Raw genomic sequence first — 22,564 nt, 5'->3', positions numbered from 1 at the left:
GATACGAGTAGAAAGCTAGGACAATGCCTGGTGGAGGAGGAAGTGCCAAGAAAAGACTTGCCTGTTACTATGTTTCCTTTTGCTTTACAAGTTGTAGGCTGTGTCTACATCGATCTCCTAGGTCCCCGCCCCCCACGTTTTTTTTTCTACCAGTGATACATTGTAGTCTCCATTTGTAAAACTTTCAGAATGTAGGTAGTTAGGAAATACTTGAATTTTTACTGTTTTAAGAATGAGTACTGACTCACAAGGCTTTATGTCCCAGTACCAGGAAGGTAGGAGCCAGTGGATCTTTGAGTTCAAGGCCGGCCTAGTCTATGTATTGAATTCCAGGCTGCAGGGTGCGGCCCCATCCTAAAAGCAAAAGGAGAAAGAGAAGAGAAAAGAAATCTCTGCTAGAATAGGGAGTAAACAATTCCCTCAGTTCAGAGAATTTAGAGTCTCTCTGTGGAGAGATAATAAAATCCTAAACAAATTAATAGTTTCACAGGCTGATCAGTGCTGTCTGAAGACTTGACTGTTTAGTAACACTCTAGAAAGTGGTAACTTTAAAAGGTGTTTCAAACAAAAAGTTTGCAAAGACCAAGGCAAGATGGGCTCATATGGCCAGGGGACAAGAATTGATTCCACACACTTAGTTTATTAGCTTTCAAGATAGCCAGCAGACTGCAGGACACAGGCAGGCTCTGAGCTCTTTGATGACAGACTCATGTTTCTAGAACAGTTTCACACACTGTTGGGTAAGCTAGTCATTTGAATATTTGGCCTCACAGCAAGCACTAAGTAATTTCTCTTTTTTTAGTCTTTATGTGCATGTGTGTGAAAGACATGCCACAGCATGTGTGGAGGTCAGAGCACAACTATTCATGCGACTCCTGCCTTCTGGCCAACTTCTGGCCTTCTGGCGACTCCTGCTCTGTTGTTATTTGTCCCTATGTATCCCAGGCTAGCTCACCCAAAAGCTTTTAGGCCTTCTCTCATTTCTGCCTCCCATCTCTCCATATGTTCTGGCATTGAAGACATGAGCAGTTCTGCTTAATATGGGTTCTGAAAATGCAAGCTTGGGCCCTTGCACTTCCGCAGCAAATGCTTTACTCGTTGAGCCTTCTTCCCAGTCCGTGTGATTTTTCTTTCTGAAATAAAATGGACTTTTATAGACATAGTCTATTCTTTCCTGGAAGGCAACTTGGTCTGTTTTGTTTTAGTTTGTTTTGTTTCAAAACAGTTTCACATCATAGCTCAGTCTAACCTGAAGCTCACTGTCATCCAGGGTAGGAGTAGCCCAGGATAGCTACAAACTCATGAGAATCCCCCTGCCTCAGCCTCCCATATACTGGAATTATAGACCTGAGCCACTATCTCCAGAGAAGATACTTTTTATTAAATGTTGCTGTTGTTAAACATTAATGTTTAATTTAATGTCAACCATTACATTTCTACAAATATGATCATACTTTAAATTTTTGTTATGGGGTGTAGGGGTTTGAATAAGAATGGCTCCAATTGGGGGCTGGCGAGATGGCTTAGTGGTTAAGAGTGGTTAAGACTGCTCTTCCGGAGGTCCTGAGTTCAAATCCCAGCAACCACATGGTGGCTCACAACCATCTGTAATGGGATCTGATGCCCTCTTCTGGTGTGTCTGAAGACAGCTACAGTGTAATCATATACATCAAATAAATAATATTTTAAAAAAAAAGAATGGCTCCAATTAGTCTCATATATTCGAAAGCTTAGTCACCAGGGAGTGGAAGGATTTTGAAGGCTTACAAGTGAAGGAGTGTGGAAAGATTATAAGGATTAGGAGGAGGTGTGGCCTTGTTGGAGGAAGAGTGTCAATGCGGGGGCTGGAGAGATGGCTCAGTGATTAAGAGCACTGACTGCTCTTCCAGAGGTCCTGAGTTCAAATCCCAGCAACCACATGGCGGCTCACAACCATCTGTAATGGGATCAGATGCCCTCTTCTGGTCTCCTGAAGACAGCTACAGTGTACTCATATATAATAAATAAATCTTAAAAAAAAAAAGAGTGTCAATGGGGGTGGACTTTGAGGTGTCAGATGCCAAGTATAAGTCTAGTCTGTCTGTCTGTCTGTCTGTCTGTCTCTCTCTCTCTCTCTCTCTCTCTCTCTCTCTCTCTGCCTATAGATCAGGTTGTAAAGCTCTCAGCTACTGCTCTTGCCAGCATACCACCATGCTAATAATGAATTAAGCTTCTGAAAGTGTAAGGACACCACCACTTAAATGCTTTCTTTTACAGGAGCTGTCTTGGTCATGGTGTCTCTTCACAGCAATAGAACAGTGACTACAACATGGGGTTAGCTGACTGTAATGCACATAAATGTCAAGAGAGTTGCAAGGTAGGCATTTCAATGGTCTTTTAAAAAGATCATATCCTGATCCTCTGAATGGTGAATATGTCACTTAATGTGGCAAATGTTTTGTAGCTGTGATTAACTGGGATTTTGAGGTGCATGAACTGTCCTGGATTATCTGTCTGCAAGTCTCTGGTAATTACCAGAGTCTTTAATGCAAGAGGGCAGGGAAAGGAAAGAGACTAGACCATGGTTGTGATGGAAAGCAGGCACTGTCCAGCTAGCTTTGGAAATGAAAAATGGTTTCTAAAGAGAGGGTTGCCTTATGTATACCTTTTAGATTTCCAACCATCAGAATTCTAAACTGTTCTGTTGCTTTGAACCCTTGAATTTCTGGTAACTTGTTATAGTGATGTCTTGGTTTAGACCACGGTAATAATAAGCCACAGTCTGGGTGGCTTATTAACAACAGAAATTTATAACTCATGGTTCTAAAAGCTTGGATGTTCACAATCATTGCAAAGCCAACTTAGTATCCAGTAAGGACTCGTTTTCCAATGTACTGGCTGGTTTTGTGTATCAACTTGACATAAACTGGAGTTATCACAGAGAAAGGAGCCTCCCATGAGGAAATGCCTCCATAAGACCCAGCTGTAAGGCATTTTCTCAACTAGTGATCAAGTGGGGAGGACCCAACCCATTGTGGGTGGTGCCATCCCTGGGGTGGTCTTGGGCTCTATAAAAAAGCAAGCTGAGCAAGCCAGGGGAAGCAAGCCAGTAGGCAACATCCCTCCATGGCCTCTGCATCAGCTCCTGCTTCCTGACCTGCTTGAGTTCTAGTCCGACTTCCTTTAGTGATGAACAGCAATATGGAAGTGTAAGTTGAATAAACCCTTTCCTCCCCAACTTGCTTCATGGTCATGTTTGTGCAGGAATAGGAACCCTGACTAAGACACCCAGCTTGCAGATGGTGCTCATCCTGATCCTCACACAGTAACAAGGTACAAGGGTCTGAAGGTCTCTTACAAGCACAGTATCCTACCCACTAAGCCTCTTCTCTCATTTCTCAATCATCTTCCCAAAACCTTCAAATGGGGGTCAGGATTTCAACACACAAGAATGGGCGGCAGGAAGGGGGGGCAACTAATACAAATGGTTCACCAACAGCAAGCAAGAAGCAGAAAGTTTGTTGTCAGATAGCATAAAAGATGTGTACCTCAAATGGGATTTCAGATAAACACACTATTTTGTTAGTGTATATGTCCAAATGGTCCTCAATATTATGCAGAATATACTTAGTTATTGGGAGCACAGCATGAGGGTCTTTGTGCCCACAGATCTCCAAGGAAAACCAACGGTGTTGAACAACCAGGGTTGTCCTCTCAAAGGAATAGATGTGAAACCTGTTCTTCTATCCGAAAAGCTGAGAAGTGGAGATGATTAAGAGCCTGGTGATCTGTGATATCTATACGTTGAGCCAGGCCATATCAAGCTCCTATAGTCAGGACTGAAGTGGAAAGTAATCTAAATAACCTGTAGAGTTCTGTAGGCTCCCCAAGCTCCCACAATCAGGACAGAGGTGGCTAATAGCCCAGATGACCTCTGTTATCTGTATGACTGCGAGCAGGCCAGGGCCTTCCCTGAGGCCCTTAGCTAACATGGGTAGCCTAGCCCTAGAACCCATCTTCTTGGAGGAAGTGACATGTACCAGAGTTGAATTTTAATATAATAATGATTCTTTGTACACACAGAGATTGTATCCCACTAGGAAGCTTTTTCCAGATTATACTGTGTTTAAATTAATTGGGAATAAACTATCGGAGACTTCCCAAAGTCTTGATCCAGATTAAGGAAGTCAATCTGACCTGATTTGCATTTCTACCTCTTTGCTGTTCACTTTCCTTCCTGCCATGACCACTAGACGGGTCCCCATTACTAAATTGAGATGCTTTATTTTATTTGAAATTCAAATGTAACTGAACTTTTTATAATTTCTTTGCTAACTTTGGAAACCCTGAACTAGTATAATTTGCTTATAGATTAACTTCTGAATTAATTTTGAGAACTATTTTTGTTAAATAACCCCCAGATCCCATTCCAGACCAAACTGCATTAGAAACTCTGAGAGTGAGACTTAGTACTCTGACTTTATTAAACGTATTCTAGTTATTCTAAATTTACGTATTCTAAATATTATCACTAGTCCAGATCAGAACCTCTATTCTAAATTACTTGGAAAAAAGATACAGCCAGGCTTATGTAGCTCTCGGTGCCCGATCTGCTTTGGACAAAATGATGGCAGATGTCAGCCCCTCTTCCTCTTCACAGTGGGCGTTAGCTACTTACAGATTCCCAGAATAAGATGGATTCAGAAAATCAGGACGAAATTCCCTCTGTGTGGTAGGCAGGGCAAGTGTAACAAGCAGGATGAAATTCCCACTGTATCATAGGTGGGAAAATTATAAAAGGCAGGATAAAGTTCTTACTGTGCGTGGGTAGGTGGGGTGTCTATAAGAAAAATGATTTTCTTAAAACATTTCCAATTCACTCTTTATTCTTTATTTTGTGATCTTTAGTTACAACTTAATCCTGAAGCATATTTAACATTGTGGTTTTTTTTTTTAAATGCTAAATGTTAAGAGCAGTTTTAGGTCTTGGCTGGTGTGGTGGTTTGAATATGCTTGGCCCAGGAAGTACACTATTAGGAGGTGTGGCTTTGGTAGAGGAAGTGTGTCAGTGTTGGGGTGGGCTTTGAGATCTTCCTCCTAGCTGCCTGGAAGCCAGGTTTCTCCTATTGGCCTTTTGGATCAAGACTTAAAACTCTAAGCTCCTGCAGCACCACTCCTGCCTGGATGCTGCCATGCTTCCCACCATGATGATAATAGACTGAATCTATGAACTGTGAGCCAGCCCCAACTAAGTGGTTTCCTTTATCAGAGTTGCTGTGGTCATGGTGTCTCTTCACAGCAATGGGAAACCTAACTAAGAAACTGCAAGGTACATTCTGTTTCTTCTCTGCCACAGCCTTTCTTCAGGATCAACATCTCCAGTGCTGTATTACTTATAACAAACCAGCATTTGTTACTTGTTTCATATATATACTTTGTATATACTTTACAAAACACACAGGACTTGAGTAATTTTCCCATTTGAAAAGTTAGTATGTTCAGAACCAATACTTATAACCATATAGCTTGTTGCCAGCTGTATGGCCAGCTCCATTCATAGGTATACCCCATTTCAGGATATTTGATCACACTGTGAACCCTGAGGAAAAACCCGTTTCTAGTTGTGATATGGCTCAGCCTTAGCACAGAACTTTAATCCCTCTGGCTGGAATGCAGACACACCCTTAGTACATACTTTTAATACCAAACAATGGAAGTAAAGTTAGTTTGTAGAAGGACTCATATTTGAAAGGGATGTCTACTCGAATGGCAGACCAAGGGATGAATCGGAGAAAGATTTGACAGAATAGGATATGCCCAACTCTCATGAGGACAGAGACGAAAGAGACAAGAGAGCAGTGCAGGAGGCAGGAAACAGTTTTACCAGGAGAGTTTTACAGGGACAGGTTGAAGAGAGTAAAAGCTAGACACGGGTGAAGACAGAACGAACCAGAGAATGAGAAGGAGCCAGAAGCTTAGAACAAATTGCCAAAAGTAGTTTGAGACCAAGAAGAGCAAGTCAGTCAGAGGCTGAAGGAGAAATCAGATTGAGTCAGTCAGCTTGGAGAGGCGTTTGAGCCAGAGCGGCTGAGTTGAACCAGCCAGTCAGAGTTCAGAAAGCACTAGAAAGGGTGAGCTTATTCAGCAGTAAGTGTCAGAGGCTGGAAGCATTCTAGGCCTCGATTAGATTGTACGAAAGCTAGAGGCTTCCAGGACTAGGCCTAGAGTAGCAGATGGAGGCAGCAAGCCTTGGAGGAAACATCAGGCAAATAAAAGTTATTTTTACATACCCTATTTCCATCTTAAAATGGGGATCAATTTTCTGCTAAGTGTGTTTTCTATACCTTTAATAGCAAACCAGGTTACTCCCTTTCTATCCTGGCTAGTCTTATGCCAACTTGACACAAACTAGAGATACCAGAGAGGAGGAAGCCTCAGTTGAGAAGGTGCATAGACAAGATCCAGCTACAGGCCAATCCCCTGTAGGCATTTTCTTCATTGGTGATTTAGGGTGGACGTCCCATCCTATTGTGGGTGGTGCCATCCCTGAACTGGTAGTTTGGGGTCCCATAAGAAAGCAGATGAGTAAGCCATGAGGAGCAAGCAAGTCAGCAGCACCCCTCCATGACCTCTGCATCAGCTCCTGCCTCCAGGTTCCTGAACTGTTGGAGTTCATGCCCTGACTTCCTTCAATGACAAACTACGATGTGGCGTGTAAGCCAAATACATCCTTTCCTCCCTAACTTAATTCTGGTTAGGAGGGAAGCAGGAGTAACACATGGCCTAACTGCAATAGTAACCCTAACTAAGACATTATCTTTTAACGTGAAGATGAGCATTCCTCACTTGATTATTTTGTCATCTCACAGCCAGAGAGAAAACCAGCTGCTATCATTTGAACCTTCTCTCTAAGGAACAGAAAGAGTGATCTTCAACCTCGATGGGACTCTTACAAAGATGTTACACAGTTTTGGTGACTCCATTATTTCTAACCTGTTGGGATGCTAAACCCATATCGTCCACCAGCTGGCTGTACAAATTAGTGCTGTAGCACTGACTTTGTTTTACCTCTTCTTAAAGTTGCCAAGAAAGAAGGCGATGTGGGTTTGGAAGTTGCAACCTCACGGAAGTGGAACACCGTCAGACAATGCAGACTTTCAGTGCACGTTAGTGGGTCACCAAGATTCGTAACGTGGGATCCTGTGAGCGCCATCCTTCAGCAAGCCAAGCAGCATTATCTTGAGAGAGCAGTGGCTTGTGGTCTCCAAAAGCATCCCTGAGACTGCTACCTTCAGGTATGGAGGGCTAATATCCTCTCTTCTTCTTGAAGAACTTCCTTCCTTCTGAGGATCCCTTCTTGCTGTTAGCTGAGCAGAGACCAAGCGACTTTCCCAAGGTCACACAGGTCCTTAAGGAACAGTCAGGATTTCAATGCAGGCTCTCTGGTTTCTCATCTGTGTTCTGAAGCCTTCTCTCCTACAACTCTTGCTATTAAGGGTTTCCATTTCACAGATGAGTGTGTATCACAAAGAGGGTACCTGAGTCCATGGTGTAGCACAAGACACAATATGAGAGCTCGATAGTTATTTGTTGAACGTTTGATATTGCAAAATTATATCCTTAGAAAGCAGAATTCCTACATGTTTTATAATAACTAAATAATTATTTGTTTATAGTAACTAGTTATTATATGGTTTTAGGTTCCCTATGTGTGTTACATCAGCTTTGCAAATTAATTTTGGAAACATAATCTGATTTTACTTAGACATTAGATTATCTGGCAAATCTGGTTTTGGCTGAAGCCCATGCTGGCTTCTCATCCAGTTCTAAGAGCAGGCAGCCCATATTCTTGGAAACCTGTTTTAGGATACTCTCCAAACACAGTAAAAGGGTTCTTTTCCTCTTTGGTTCACAGTTTTGATGCTTCTGGATATTTGGGGGCTTCGTTTGCCTCCAGATAAAATATGATTTATATCCGTAAGTAATGAGGTCATTAGACATTTTCTTCTTAACTTTAACTTTTTTTTAAGAGGAACAAGATGATTGCACAGGCCTGAAGAACATTTAAATATATGGCAATCAACTGGTGCCCATTTGAAGCTACAACTCCATCAAAGTGTGGGGATGAGCCAAAACAAAGTTAGATCATCTGTTAGCAAGAAAAGTTCCAACAGGAAAATGTAGGTAGGACATGAGTCATATGATATGACAACCTCTGCCCTGTAAGTAAATCCTATTTAACGAGACCTATGTTTGGAAGGAGTTTGTTTGTTTTTTTATATTTATTTATTTGTTTGTTTATTTACTTATTTATTTTGTGTAAAAGTGCAACATATCTAACCAGCTGACCTCTAGACTTACACATTTGACCATCCCCAGGTCTGTGGGAATAAGTCGCTCACCATCCTTGTAGAGGCCTTTGCTATTGCACGTGCTTTCTTTTTGCAAGTAATTTATGATCATTTAAAGCCAGCAAAGCCATGTGTGTTTTTCTTCCATTGTGGTGGTGTTGTTGTTGTTGTTGTTGTTGTTGTTGTTGTTGCTTGTGTTCAGATGGTAGGTCTGATATGAAGTCTGATATAAAATATTAAAATGTGGAGCCCTCCCTTACTAATACCGTCGTTTGGAGGTAAGGCTTAGATTCCACAATGTCAGCTGGTCAAGCTAGCAGAGATAGCATTTTTAAAATGATGGTTTAGCTTAAAATGCTTCCACTGGGCGTTCCAGCCAACAGCCTGAATCGGGAACCACTGGGAAGGGTCTGGCTTTAGTTACAGAGCTGTGAATCGCAACCCACACCCTTTTCTGCCTCCTCTTCTGCTTTCAGAGTGTGGAAAGGTCTCAGCTGAGTCATGGAACAGCTACAAACGGTGGGGGCACCAGGAGAGAAGCAAAGAATGGCTCTGGGATCCTGAGGAAACGCTAACAAGGCATGATGCTCACACCATGCTGTGCCCTGTTGTTGTTCCTCATAGTTGTCCACCTTGAGACAGAGTCTCTTCATGGCCTGGGACTCCCTGATTAGGGTAGACTAGGTGACCAGTGAGCTTCAGGAATCTGCCTTTCTTCACTGTCCCAGCAATGGAATCAAGGTCATGCCACTGCACCTACCTTTCTAAGTAGGGGCTGGAAGTTGAGCTTAGTCCTTTTGCTTCTTGAGTCTCTGTAGACCTGTTCTGACTGTAGACTTACAGCATTGGTTAGCAAGACTTGACTCCGTCCCAAGGCACCAAGCAAGCAAACTGATGGTTGGTTAGCTTACACTGTGAAGTCCTGGGCTTTGCATGAGCTCACACACTTGGTGATATATGCTGGCTATTATATATAATAATAGCCTCTGGGGATCTCAGAAGCACACAGAGGGATGCTTCCTGGGGTTAAACTCACCCCACTCTCTCTGTGGGTGTCAGGAAACAGCTGGAGAGAGGTGTGGTTATTGGCAGTAAGCAGAGTCGATGTCAGAACCCTTTTGGCAAGAAGCATCTGTTGGTCGCTGTATGAGGAGTGCCAACATTTTTTTCTGAGCTGTCAAGAATAAGTGCGGGTGGGTGGGAGAACAGAGGCAAAAGGAACACCACTACCCCATTTTTGACCATGAGTGGGAATAAACAAAGAGATCATGTCCCCAGAGATGGGACACATCGTTGATGGCTTTGGGACAGAAGACATGATCCACAGTGGGCGCTGTACAGACAGGGAAGGCAGAGGAATGGCCAGACCATGGTAAGGTCCCCAAGAAGCCCAGAAGAGCCTCCTCTGACCCCAAGCCTGTTGGGAGAGGGAGGCAGGGCTACCATGACATCGTCTACTAAGCAGTGGCCTCTGCAGGAGCGGGAAGTGGCCCTGTGGCTGATCGGGACATCTCACCAGTGCACAATGTTAGTAGTTCTTAAAGCTCCTTAAGGACTGCTGAGAGGTGGGAAAAACTGAAGACATCACACTTTCCTGAGGAAAACAGGGTCCCAGTGGGGAGGGCTGACCTTCTCACCCTTTGCTTCCTCAGCACAGCAGGACCCCAACATTTGGGAACTCAGCGGAACAGCTCTGCAATGGCAGGGAATTCTTTGGAGACAGGAGTGACACCCGCTCACCTCTGCACTTTCATTGAGTCCACTAGGAAAGATGAGACTAGCTGCTGGCCTAGGGCCTCATGGGCTATGCCTCCCGCTCGGGCAATCTGTTCTGCACACACACTATTGGAACAACTTCCTCAAATGCAGGAGGAGCTTTGACTTTAAAGCAGAGTGTGGGACACAGAGCAGCCAGCAGAGGTCAGGATGCTGATGCTACACATCGTGGAGCTCTGAGTGGTTTCCTCAACCAGGAGTCATAGGCTGGGGCTCTCGGGCTACTGCCTGGAGGAGGTGGGAAGGGTGTGGCCATCAAGGCGAAAACATTTTCATCTGACACTGAAAAGGTTTAGAACAGAATGGAGAGGGCCCCTCCCATCCTCCAACTTCCTGGGCCCCCCACCTCCCACTCTCAATTCTCTAAGTGCTAGCATACTGAAGCAGAATGACAGGAGCAGACCAGACTGGCAAATTCACCCTCAACCCACCAAGGAGTCCATGTTGGCTAAGAATCTCCTTAACTTGGGAGCTGAGAAGAGTGATGAATAGAGTGGGCTATGGAAACAGTCTCCCATATGTCCTCAGACTTGCAACCTTCCTGCCTCGGTCTCCCAAGTCCTAATATGATATGTGCAAATCACTACAACCAGTTGTATTTTTTTTTTAACGTGGTCTTACCCCTTCTTGTTGAAGACTTGAATATCACACTGTTGGAGCCCGCCATTATTTGTTCAACGTTAATGAACTTCTATCTCTTCTTCTGTTTCAACTGCCATTGTTCTTCCCATTTCCCGTTAGTGTTTTATCCTAATGCAGTGTACTTATGCTGAAAATGTTTTACTAGTTAATTTAGCTTAATGTATTTTACTAGTTAATTTAGTTCATAGCTCATTATGATCATATCCAGTGAACATACCTGCAAAACGACTTCTGTTGTACTGACTTTCTGTCACAAGTGCTAGTAACCTACATTCGGTGAAAACAGCATAAGCTACGATCTTAACGATCAATCATGATGGCTGCTAAAAGGCATGGGTAACACAGGAAACACCAAACAGCACTTCCAGGAAGTCTCTGATCCAAGAGCCTATGCACCGGGGACTCTTATGCAAATCAGATTTATTCAACTCGAAGAAGGGAGGGAACTCTTGTTTGGGACAGTCTATCTTGCTGGAGGTGGGTAACTGTGTTAGAAGGGGAGGCAGCCAGTGCTTAATGAGGTTGGCATCAACAAGAAGCATCATTACAGTGTTTGGGTTAGCACACTGTTAGGCACCTGATGTTCAGGGGAGACCCAGTTGTTACCAGGCCCTAGCTTGGCCCTGTTGGAAGACAGACATCAGAGGAGGCTTAGGTTTTTGAGGACATGCTCTTGAAGCAGATTGAGGATCCTTGTCCCTTCTGTTTTTACACCCTAGCCGTGACATGAGAACTTCGTTCCACTGTGAACGCCTCACTCCAATGCACTGCCACAACACAGGCCCCAAAGCAAGGAGCCCAAGAAACCATGAGCTGTCAACAAAGCCATGACCCGAAATAAAACTTTCCTTTGTAAACTTTCTTTCACTGGTAAACACCTGAGACTTATAAGGAGGAAAGATTGACTGTGCCTTGTCTGTTTGCAGACAGGGTAACCGAGAGAAGAGAGTTGGAACCCCCACTTACTAGGAATGAAGCCAAAACTTCCAGGGCTCAGACATGGAGTCTCCACCTTCTAATGGGAGGCAGAGTCTAATGTGTTATATGCTCCTTGGAAAGGCTTTGTATTCTGGTGTGACAAAGTTCCCAAAGTTGTATCTGCATGCAGTAATACATTTAAACAAATTTCACATTCTCATTAGCAACCATCTAGAAAAAAGATTACCTGCACTAATAATTCACCTTAAACATATGTCTTACTTTTTTATATGCATTTCATAACTGGCATTATTGCCAAACATACCTCACAACTTAATTTCACATTATAAAAATAATTGACAGTGTGAAGAACAGAATGGTTTTAGATATACTGTCATCGTGAGCGAGCTAATTTCTATAAATATTTATCAGTAGTGTTTTACAGAATGGCAGACACAAGAATCATTCTTTTATTAACATTCTGGGGGTTGGGGATTTGGCTCAGTGGTAGAGCGCTTACCTAGGAAGTGCAAGGTCCTGGGTTCGGTCCCCAGCCCCAGCCCCGGAAAAAAACAAAACAAAACAAAACAAAACAGGATTTATTAACATTCTGTTTGTGTTCAAGCTGAATGTAGATATTATTTTTCTGTGGAAAAGTGAATTTGTGAAATTCACTAAAAACGCAATGTATGGATAACATAGCAAGTACACCAACTTTCTGATACTTCTGTGGAATGACTTTTGTGTTATAAAAGAAGACACAAGTCACAGATTGCCAACTGCTTGGTAACAAATATTCCTCAAGTATCATTCATTGTTTCTAAAGAAATACATACAATTAGATGCATTTATACTCAAAATTAGCTGAACGCTAACTCCTTGTGGTAGTAAAAATGTGGGATTCTCGAATCTTAAGCCTACACAACATTGGTATGTGGCCTAAAGACCACAGGAAGAAACTCACTGCAGCTGTGGTTATCTGTACAAGATCTGGATAAGAACATACGCATCTTCATCCATTCATGGATTCCTTCCCTGGGGAGACAGAAACTATGTCTACCCCTTCTTCATAGGACAAACCAAAGTACAACTAACCCCAAGTTTGCCCCAGGTAACCAATTCTTTTATTGATCCTACTCACCTATATCCTGGGTGAGGGGTTGCCTGCCAGAGCATAGGTGACACCCAAAGATGCTTCACTGGGAAATCTTTACTCAGCACAAATAATGGTTTCCCTCCCAGCTTTCTCCCCCCCGCCCCCCCTCCCGCAGCCTCCACTAGTGTATGCACTCTTGCACCTACCAAGACCCCAAGGTCATGTGCAATCAGGGAAGGATTGCAGACAAATGCCTTAGAGGAGCTATGGAATCTCAGGTAAGGGGCCAATAACTCTGCTAACCCCTCTTTCTATGAGGGAATGTCAGTGGTCAACGAGCCTGATGGTGATGGACACCATGCAAGCAGGGGCAGCTGATGTGATAGACACAGCAAAGGAATCGCTTAGAGGGCCAAGGTCTACAGCTATATGGAACCCATGAAGCCCCATGCCTCCCAGAGGGACTAGAAGTTATAGATCCCGGGAAAGGGTATGCCATTCTTCAGTGATGTAACCATTGACGAGTTGCCTGCGCTCCAGCAGAGAACCTCATAACCATTCTTGTACAGGCAACTCAGTGGGTCACACACAGAAAAAGAGACATGAGAGTAGGAGGGGAACAAGGGTTTGGGTTGGAGAGGGAGGGGGATGGGAAAGGGGAGTGGGTGACACTGATTAAAATTTGTTATATAGATTATGAATCAAAGAGCCAGGCATGGTGGCACACAGCTTGAATCCCAGCACTGGGGAGGCAGAGGCAGAGGCAGTCAGATCTCTGCGAGTTCAAGGTCAGCCTGGTCAATAAACAGAGTTCCAGGACAGCCTGGGCTACACATAGAAAGTCTGTTTAATTATATGTTATATATTAAATATATAAATATTATATTAATATGTTAATTATAGTACATTAAATATATTCCACATATATGAAACAAAGAATAAAAAAGGCAGAAAGTAAAACATCTTACAATCCCAAATAACAACAAAACGCAAGCAAGCTCACCTCAGTCAGTATCTCATTGAAGTGGCTGTCTTTCACCTTTTCCAAGAGGAAATGCTTCGGGATAGCTCAAGGAACTTGAAGAGGTCCGTGTCAGCAGCTAGGAGCCTCTGTGGGCACAGTCCTTCTGATTTCAAAGAGAATCTGATCCCTCAGCAGCTAGTTCAGGCCTTGCCCAGGTTTTCTACAAACTGAAACACAGGAGAGAGACATTTCGCCACAGAAGAAAGAGTTAAAAGAAAAGCAGGGTCTGCCCCTGTGGCCTTGATGGTTTCCTCTGGGGGGCTGTCATGCTGTGCTCAGTCTTGCTTCCTGGTTTGCAGTGAAGTGGCTGCTTAGAAACTGCTGTGACACTGAATGACTACTCACAAGCAAAGGGAACAATGTCCTGGCTTGGGAGTGCAGAAATCTCTGTCGTGGGTCAAGGTCCTTCCAAGAGCAAATTGCACTCCAGAAAAAAAGGCATTTTGGGTTCCAAACCTTGCCTATCATCATAACAGCTGGGGAGCAATTCACCCGGATAATCTCCTCTTCCACCACCCCTGGCTTTGGCAGAAAGAATGTAAGCCATCCGAGTCTTGGAACCAGAGGATGTGGAGATAATATGTCCCTAATTTAGGGGGACAGAGGCACAAGCTACCGCCATGCCCAGAGTTCAGGACTTGTGCCAGCAAAGACCGTCCAGAATGCTGGCCCTTAAGTATGGTAGCGCCAGGGTTAAGATCCAAACACTCACAGAGACCACAATGTGTGTGTGAGGCAGAGATTTTAACGGAGCCCGGAGACCGGCCACCTGCTCTCCTCGGCATCAGGGCTGAGCAAGTGGCCCCCAGCTGCAGCAGGGAGAATCTTCTGTGGTCTTTCATGACCTCTGCAAGCAAACAAAGTCTAATAGAAGAAGAATGTTTGTGATTAGCAATTACATAAACACACGTTACACGTTTTTAAGTTCTTGTAGTCGGCCATTTTCAGAAAACCTCGGTTTTTAGATTAAGTCGACCTGGCTATCAGGAGATATTTGTGGTGTGTTGGTTTGAAAAACAGTCTGCACAGTAGAAACATAAATCTCCTTTTACTTGAGAAATAGAAATACCAAGACTTTGGAAGCTGAGCAATATGGAGACGGGAGGCCCCGTTATTATTTAACCCATATTAGTGAAGGCAGAATTGGGGGAGTCAGCTTCTAACATCAAGCTTCCACACCCACTTCCTCTACAACACCCGAGAATCTGGGGGAATTCAGCAGAAAGGGGTGTGTGTGTCACGTGATAAATAACAGTGATGTCAGCAAACAAAGCCGACATCTGGCTGGTTTCCTCCTCCAAAACCCCTTCCAGCTGACAAATGCAGGAGAAAAGAGGGGGACGGGTGAGGTATGGAGGTGCTGGGCACTGAGTTGTGAGGGGTGGCTGTGATACAGCTGGGATGGGTGGGCGGAGAAATTCTTGATGTAACGTGAAGTTCAGAGCCCGCCCTTCAGCCCTACAACCCATGAAGAGATTGATTATACAGCGCACAGATGGATGCTAGAGGAGAAGGAATATGGACTTCCTTTGGGTATCGCAAAGTCTCTGTCCCACTATTGAGTAATTCCGTAATAGTTATGTGTAGTCCAACCAACAGATTTCAGATGGAACGAGACCCACAAGGGAGTATTGGAAGTCAAGGGCCGTTAGGTTTATCAATACCGTGAATATTTTCTTTTTACACGCTCTGTGGGTCATAAAGGAAATAATAGGACAGTCTCTTCATTGTTGAATTTGTCACCCACGGCTTATGAACTTGTGGGAAATGGAAAAAGGGTTAGAGTCCATTACACCTCTGAAACTGGACGTCTTGTTTAGGGGTGGAGATTATTCCTCTAAAGGCGGCACGTAAGATCAGAGGGTGCATTAGTACAATCGTAACTCATGTACTTGTTAGGCTCTCCAGAGGAAACACACCCAACGGGCTGTGTGTGCATTTCCTTTGCTTGCTTCACACAGTATTCTTAGTGACAACTCTACTTAGTGACAACTACTGGATGTCTTTAAAACATTTTAGCCTCATTCAACAGATAAGAAAAGTGACGATTTCTGCAAAGAGCTCTGAGAAACTCCAAATTTTACTCTTTTTTTTTTTCTTTTTCTTTTTTCTATTTTTCGGAGCTGGGGACCGAACCCAGGGCCTTGCGTTTGCTAGGCAAGCGCTCTACCACTGAGCTAAATCCCCAACCCAAAACACCAAATTTTAAAATGACAGAATGTGGTTTTGTCCAAAATAGGACAAAGCCTTGGGAACTGGTTGGATTGCTGGCCTAACAATGCCACCAGGGCTGCAGGCTCTGTTTGCTTTACTGTGCGTTTATCAAGCGAGTTTATCAAGCTGTTTCTGGAGGACGCAGGCTGACTGCCAGCAGAAACTTGGATGCCTTTCTGATTTGCTTATATATGGAGAGAGAAGAGAAAAAGGAAAAAGGACAGGGAGGGAGAGAAGAGAGGAGAGAGGGAGGAAGGGAAGTAGGGAAGGATGGAGAGGAAAAGAGAGAGAATCCTTAAGTGTGAATTACAGGATTACATTAAGCCTCAGGGCAGAAACTCTCTTGGGCTTCCTAAATCCTCTCTTTCTCTTCCTGTAGAGAACATCTGGACGCCTGCTGTGGAGGAAACCTCCCTGCCTCCTGGCTTCTTCAGGTGCCTTGGGAAGAAGCAGACGACTGCCCCTACCTCTTGCAGAAGGATTCAACTCCTCTGGCCTTCCCAACACAATGACAGCTGGCTGTGTAGCACTGATCGGTCCTTTGTGCTTCCAGCCCTGGGCTGTGATTTTGTGGTGCCTAGATGTCACTGTTTTGCATGTCCCCCACTCACCAGCCTGTATGCCTACAGATGATGCCCACAGAAGCATCGTTCAGTTTTTGGGAAGGCTTAGTCATGCATTTCCATTAGATTAAGTCAATGTAGGCCACAGGCTCTCTTGTGGACCAAAAATAAGAAATCATTCTCCGAGCTCATTTTTAGACGACCATTCAGGACCCACTTCTCCAAAACAGTTTTATCCATGCCATAAGGGAAGAGGGATATCCCTGAATCAAGTCAGAATTCTGATTAAGAACGTTGGGTCTTGGTGTTAACTGAAAGTGTCCAGCAGACACTTTCTACCCAGCTGGCTGGATAGATTGCCTAAGTTAACAGCACTTGAAATGCCCAGGGCAACTCACAGCACAGTGTCGCAAAAGAAAAGGATAGAGTGTTGGGGGCCAGGGCTGGAGTCCAAGTCTGGCTGTCTTAGTGTTCTCTGTGGAGGTGTGAACGACAGCTTGGAGCACCAGATGTGAGAGCTCAGGCTGCGGCAGTAAGAGTAGCCAGATCTGACAAGCTAGTGACTCACCAAGGAGGCTGTGGGTTATAAATCAAGGGCTCTTTTCCTTCCATTTCTTTTCCTCTTGGGGTAGCCCATTTCAGCTGTGTAGAACCTGCACTTGTGTGCAGGCAGCTCCCAACAGCTCCCATAAAGTTTGTAGACCTTATTAGTGTCAGCAGCCTTGCCACTGTTGGGAAAATGTCTTCGTTAGATGGGGCTATAGGCAGGCGAGCCTGTAGGACATTTTGTTAACTAGTGGTTGATATGGGAAGGCTGGTCTACTGTGGGTGGTGCCATCTCTAGGCTGGTGGCCTTGGGTTCTATAAGAAAGCAGGTTGAGTAAGTCATGATGAGCAAGCCAATAAGAAGCACCCTTCCATGTCCTCTGCATCAGCTCCTTGACTCTAGGTTCCTGCCCTGCAATAGCTCTTGTCCTGACTTCTTTCAAGGATGGATTACAATGTGAAGTATATGCCAAATAAACTCCTTCCTCAGTAACTTGATTTTGGTCTCTCTCTTTCTTTTAAATCATACCAACGGTAACCATGAATAATCTCTTCCCGGGTGTCCCTGCTTCTCTCCTGTCTTCCCTTCTCTCTCATTGACATTCCCATGGATGTCATCTCATGGTTACATGAGACCATCACAAGTAGCTCGTCACAGATGTCTGATTTCCTGAAGCCATTGTGAAGCATTGCATCACCACTTCAGCTATTCCGTGGAATGGGGGAAGGGAAAGTATGGAGTATGGATACTGCTGCTGGGTCAATATGGCAGCTGTCGGTTAGTTAACTTAATCCAACATCTTCAAGTAGAATGACTCGCCTTTTGCCCTCCCATGGAGGTGGATATTCTCACAGCTTTTCCAAGAGACTCCAGTTTGAATCACTTAAAAATAGGCATGGTGTTGTATTGGCGAAAGGCCAGAGGCAAGGAAAATGTGTCTATCACAATGTTGTGGGTGGCATGGCTATAATGCATCTGAGATATTATTGGTCACAATGACTGGGGCTGATTTTTGGCTAGGACAGCAAGTCCTGGGTCCTGGAGACATCCACAGAGTATGGATTCCATCCCAGAACATAATGAAGATCTTTGAAAGCTACCTTATCTAATCAGAGCTATCTACAACTAACTCAGTTTTCATGGCCCACAGCAGCTAGGAAAACGTGTAGAAGAATCCAGTCCTGCCGATTACGGTCAAACCACCTCTCAAGCTCAGAGCGTGGAATGGAATGTCTCTTTTGTTTCTCTTGTTCATTTCAGGCCAAAATGGAGCCAACCTTATAAAGGTTCTGGAACCCTCCTGCTCCTTTGCCCGACCCGCCCTCACCTCCCACCACCCGCCATCTCCCACTACAAAGCTGCCTCCATCCTGTAGCAGCCCCAACAGGTAAGCTTTGAGACTAAAAAATGACCACATTCTACTCTGGTGCCCTTCTCGTTCTGAAGCACAGCAATAAGACAATAAGCTCTTGTGGGCTCTTAGCTCTTTCTGTAAATGTCTACAGTGCTGGTTATGACATGGGATACTCTCCATGCTCAAAGGAGGTAGGGAGGAACCAGGAAGCCAAATAGCTTTTAATGAAGTGTCACAGATGTCATAGGCCAGACCTTGGGATCCGAAGCAGCATTGCTGTGGGGAGGAGACAAAAGGCTTGAAAACACACAAATCCCGATGGAAGGGGGTGGAAGGGGCAAGTGGGAGCATGTGCACAATCCACTGTGGGTGGTGGCACGGATTCCAGCATTCTTGCCTGTGTATCACAAGGGCTCTTTTGAGCTGAGGAAGGTGCAATGGCTTTAATCTGTAGTGAGCTCCTTTACCTTTAAAGATATGTGGGCTTTCTTTCCATGGATTTCCACAAATACGCCTACTTAGGAAGAGAAAGATTTGTTCCTCTGAGCTATCTAAATCTTGGAACCCAAAATTCAGATGGTCTTGTATGATATAAAATGTGACCACAGCCTGGGGACAAGGACTGCATTAAATGCTACTCTTGAGGTAACAAAGTTAGTTTAGGTGCAGATTCTATTGAGAGTGGATTTCATATTTATTAGACCGAGGTAGTTTGTGATCTGAGTAGTCACATTTAGGAATGTTGAAGTGTCTCTGAGCCTAGCAACACAAAACCCTTGAACTTTCCACCTTTTCCCAGACCATTCTTCAGGCTGATACTAGTTTACTTGAGGTCTTGACCTTCGAGATTTCTTTTTTCCTGAGGCAGGGTCTCATCGGATTAATAAGCCTCCTGTCCCATCTCAAATTCTGGGATCACAAGTGTGCTCCACCACATCCACCTGGACCTTGCAGATTTCCAGGACAGGGTCCCCACCCCTCCATCCTGGTCTTCCCAGACTTCTCATTTGTTCTCTTGCACTCTGCCTCCAGGAGCTCCTCCTCCCCCTCCCCTACCTCACCCTAGGAACTCCAGCTCTTGGTGCAGACCCAGGGTCCCCTTAGCTCTCTTTTGCCAATCCGTTTCAGTCTACCCTTCATCTTCATTCCTTTGTCAGCTACTGATCTGCAGATGCACTCCCTACCAGGGACCTCCAGTGGCCACACTGGGCTGGAATGAAAGTCGCAATTTTCACTATACTTCTTGCCTTCACTCCAGTCTCTCCAGAATTGCTCTTAGTTCTCTTACCCCATCTGCACATGGCGGGACTCAGCCTCTTCATGAGACCCCTCCCCCACCCCCAGCTCTTTCCCCACTGCCCTCTCTGCCATTCCTCCTGGCCCAGCTCCATTCCTTTGTGTCACCTGCTGAGCAGCATAAGAACTCTGTTCTAGGGACCCCACAGCCACCACACTTGCCTGGGTTTCAGAGTAGGCAACAGCAACCAAAGAATAAAACACCGACCCAACAAAGACAAGACCAGATATTTATACCAAGAAACACCTCAAACACTCCAGATTCCTAGATCCCAACACAAAAACACAAACACGCACACCCAAGACAATATGCCTCCTTAAGAACCCAGGCATCACACTACAATAGCCCTTGAGAAATGCAATTTAACTGAAGCACAAGACAAGGATATCAAAATAGCAATTGTAACTATGTTCAAGAACCTTAAAGGAGAAATGAAGAAATGCTTTAATGAAGACCATGAAAAAATAATTTAATGAAATAACGAAAACATTTTAAGGCATAAAAGTAGAAATAGAATCACTAAAGAAAATTCAAACTGAAGTAAAACTTGAAATAAAAAAAACTAAGGATTCAAAAAACAAACAAACAGAAACAAAAATTAAAAACAATCAAAGGTCATCCTCACCAACCGATTAGAAGAAGACAAGGGAAGAAATGGTTAACTGTTAAAGAAATGTAAAATGTAAAAAAGCCCAGGCACAAAACATTCAGGAAATCTGAGACACTATGCAAAAACCAAATCAGGGCTGGAGAGGTGGCTTTTCCTCAGATGGGGGCACTGGCTGCTCTTCCACATGGCAGCCCACAATTGTCTGTAACTCCAAGATCTGACACCCTCACACAGACCTACTTGCAGACAAAAACACCAATGTACATAAAATAAAAATAAACACATTTTTAAAAAGGGAAAGAAAAGACCAAATCTAAGAATAATAGGAATAGAGGAAGGAGAAAAACACAGGTCAAAGGCACGAAAATATTTTCAACAAAATCATAGAAAACTTCCCTAAACTTAAGGAGATGCCTACAAAGGGTCAAGAAGCACACAGAACACCAAATAGATTAGACCAAAAAAATAAGTCGCTTTGGCACATAATAAAACACTAAACACACAGAACAAAGAATGACTATTATAAGCTGCATGGGGAAAAGACCAAGTAATATATACAGGCAGATTTATTAAAATTATACCTGATTTTTCAGTGAAAGTGCTAAAAGCCAGAAGGGCTTGGATAGATACTCTACAGATCCTAAGAGACCGTGGATGCCAGCCCAGACTACTATACCCATCAAAACATTCAATCATAGCAGATGAAGAAAATAAGAAATCCCACGATAAAACCAAATTTAAGCAACATCTATTTCCCATGCAGCCCTACAGAGGGCACTAGAAGGTCAAGTGCAATCTAACGAGATTAACTGTATCCAAGGACACAGCAGGTAAGTAATTATGTCACGGAACCTTTTTGTGCTTCTGTTTTCATCCTTGAAGCCAGTGGATACCTTGCTGGCATATGAGGTTTCATTTCCCCCCAATCAAACAACCTTGTTGACTATGGTGCCAGTGTGTAGATGTATGGACTTCTCCAATCATTACCCCCCCCCCCCGTCTGTCCTTTCCCAAGTGTGAGTCTGGCATAAAGGATGTTTAGTCATGTTTCTGGAGAGACTCTTCGTGCCCGTCTCTCTGCACTGTGTCAGAGTAGGGTAGAAACTATATCTGATACCCAGGTTTCCATAACAGGATGAGGAAACGGAAACTTAGCTTGGAGATTTGTTCTCTTGCCAAGATTACATAAAACAGAGAAATCTACCCAGAGGAACATGTGGTGTTTCCAGCTCTGGGATTCTGGAAAGTCAGAACTCTTAGATGTGGATGAGAATTTAGCCTGTACTCAGTAGCCTTGTGACAGCAGGTCATTAGGTAACACCAGCAGTCGGACTTGGTCCAGATTGGCCCTTTCGGAGGGCAAACTCTCTGCCTCCTTTGAGTTTCTGTCCTGACTCCCTTCATTGATGAACAGTGACATGGAAGTGTAAGCCAAACAAACCCTTTCTTCCCCAAGTTGCTTTTGGTCACAGCATTTGATCACGGCAATTGAAACCCTAACAAAGACAATACCTTCACTGAGCCAACATGGAAGAATCAATCAGGAAGAATCAAGCAAGAGTATGTAGCAGACCCATCTGACAGCAGCAACAGACACATCACAAGTGCATTAACAATGGAGGTGCATAGAAAAATCAATGGGAGGATAGGCCTGAGTATGGAGTCATTTGCTGTTAACATTATTAATTCATATGATATCATTTCTAATAATAGATGTAGTTTAGTAATTTTCTTGAAACATTTAAGAATAATTCCTAGGTGCCAGCTCCAATGTAGATAGCCCTGTCTAAAAGTAGACCTATATCTCTACTTCTCTATATCTGTGTATCTCCATATCTTTATATCTCTATATTCTATATATAATATATATTTATATATAGTGCATATATAGTGTGTGTAGAGAAAGAGAGACAAAGGAAGAGACAGAGAAACAGAGACAGAGGCAGAGAGGTAGTGAGAAGATAGTGGTGGATTACATCTATCTTCTATCTATCTATCTATCTATCTATCTATCTATCTATCTATCTACCTATCTACCTACCTACCCATCAATCTCTATCTATCTATCTATCTATCTATCTATCTATCTATCTATCTATCTATCTATCTACATATCTATCTTTTTACTTACCTACCTACCTACCTATTTTCCTAACTACCTACCTACCTATCTATAGACTTACTTTGTGCCCA

The sequence above is a fragment of the Rattus norvegicus genome, chromosome 2 (genome assembly GCF_036323735.1).
Source record: "Rattus norvegicus strain BN/NHsdMcwi chromosome 2, GRCr8, whole genome shotgun sequence".
NCBI lineage: Eukaryota > Metazoa > Chordata > Mammalia > Rodentia > Muridae > Rattus > Rattus norvegicus.
Note: the sequence above shows the minus strand (reverse complement) of the source record.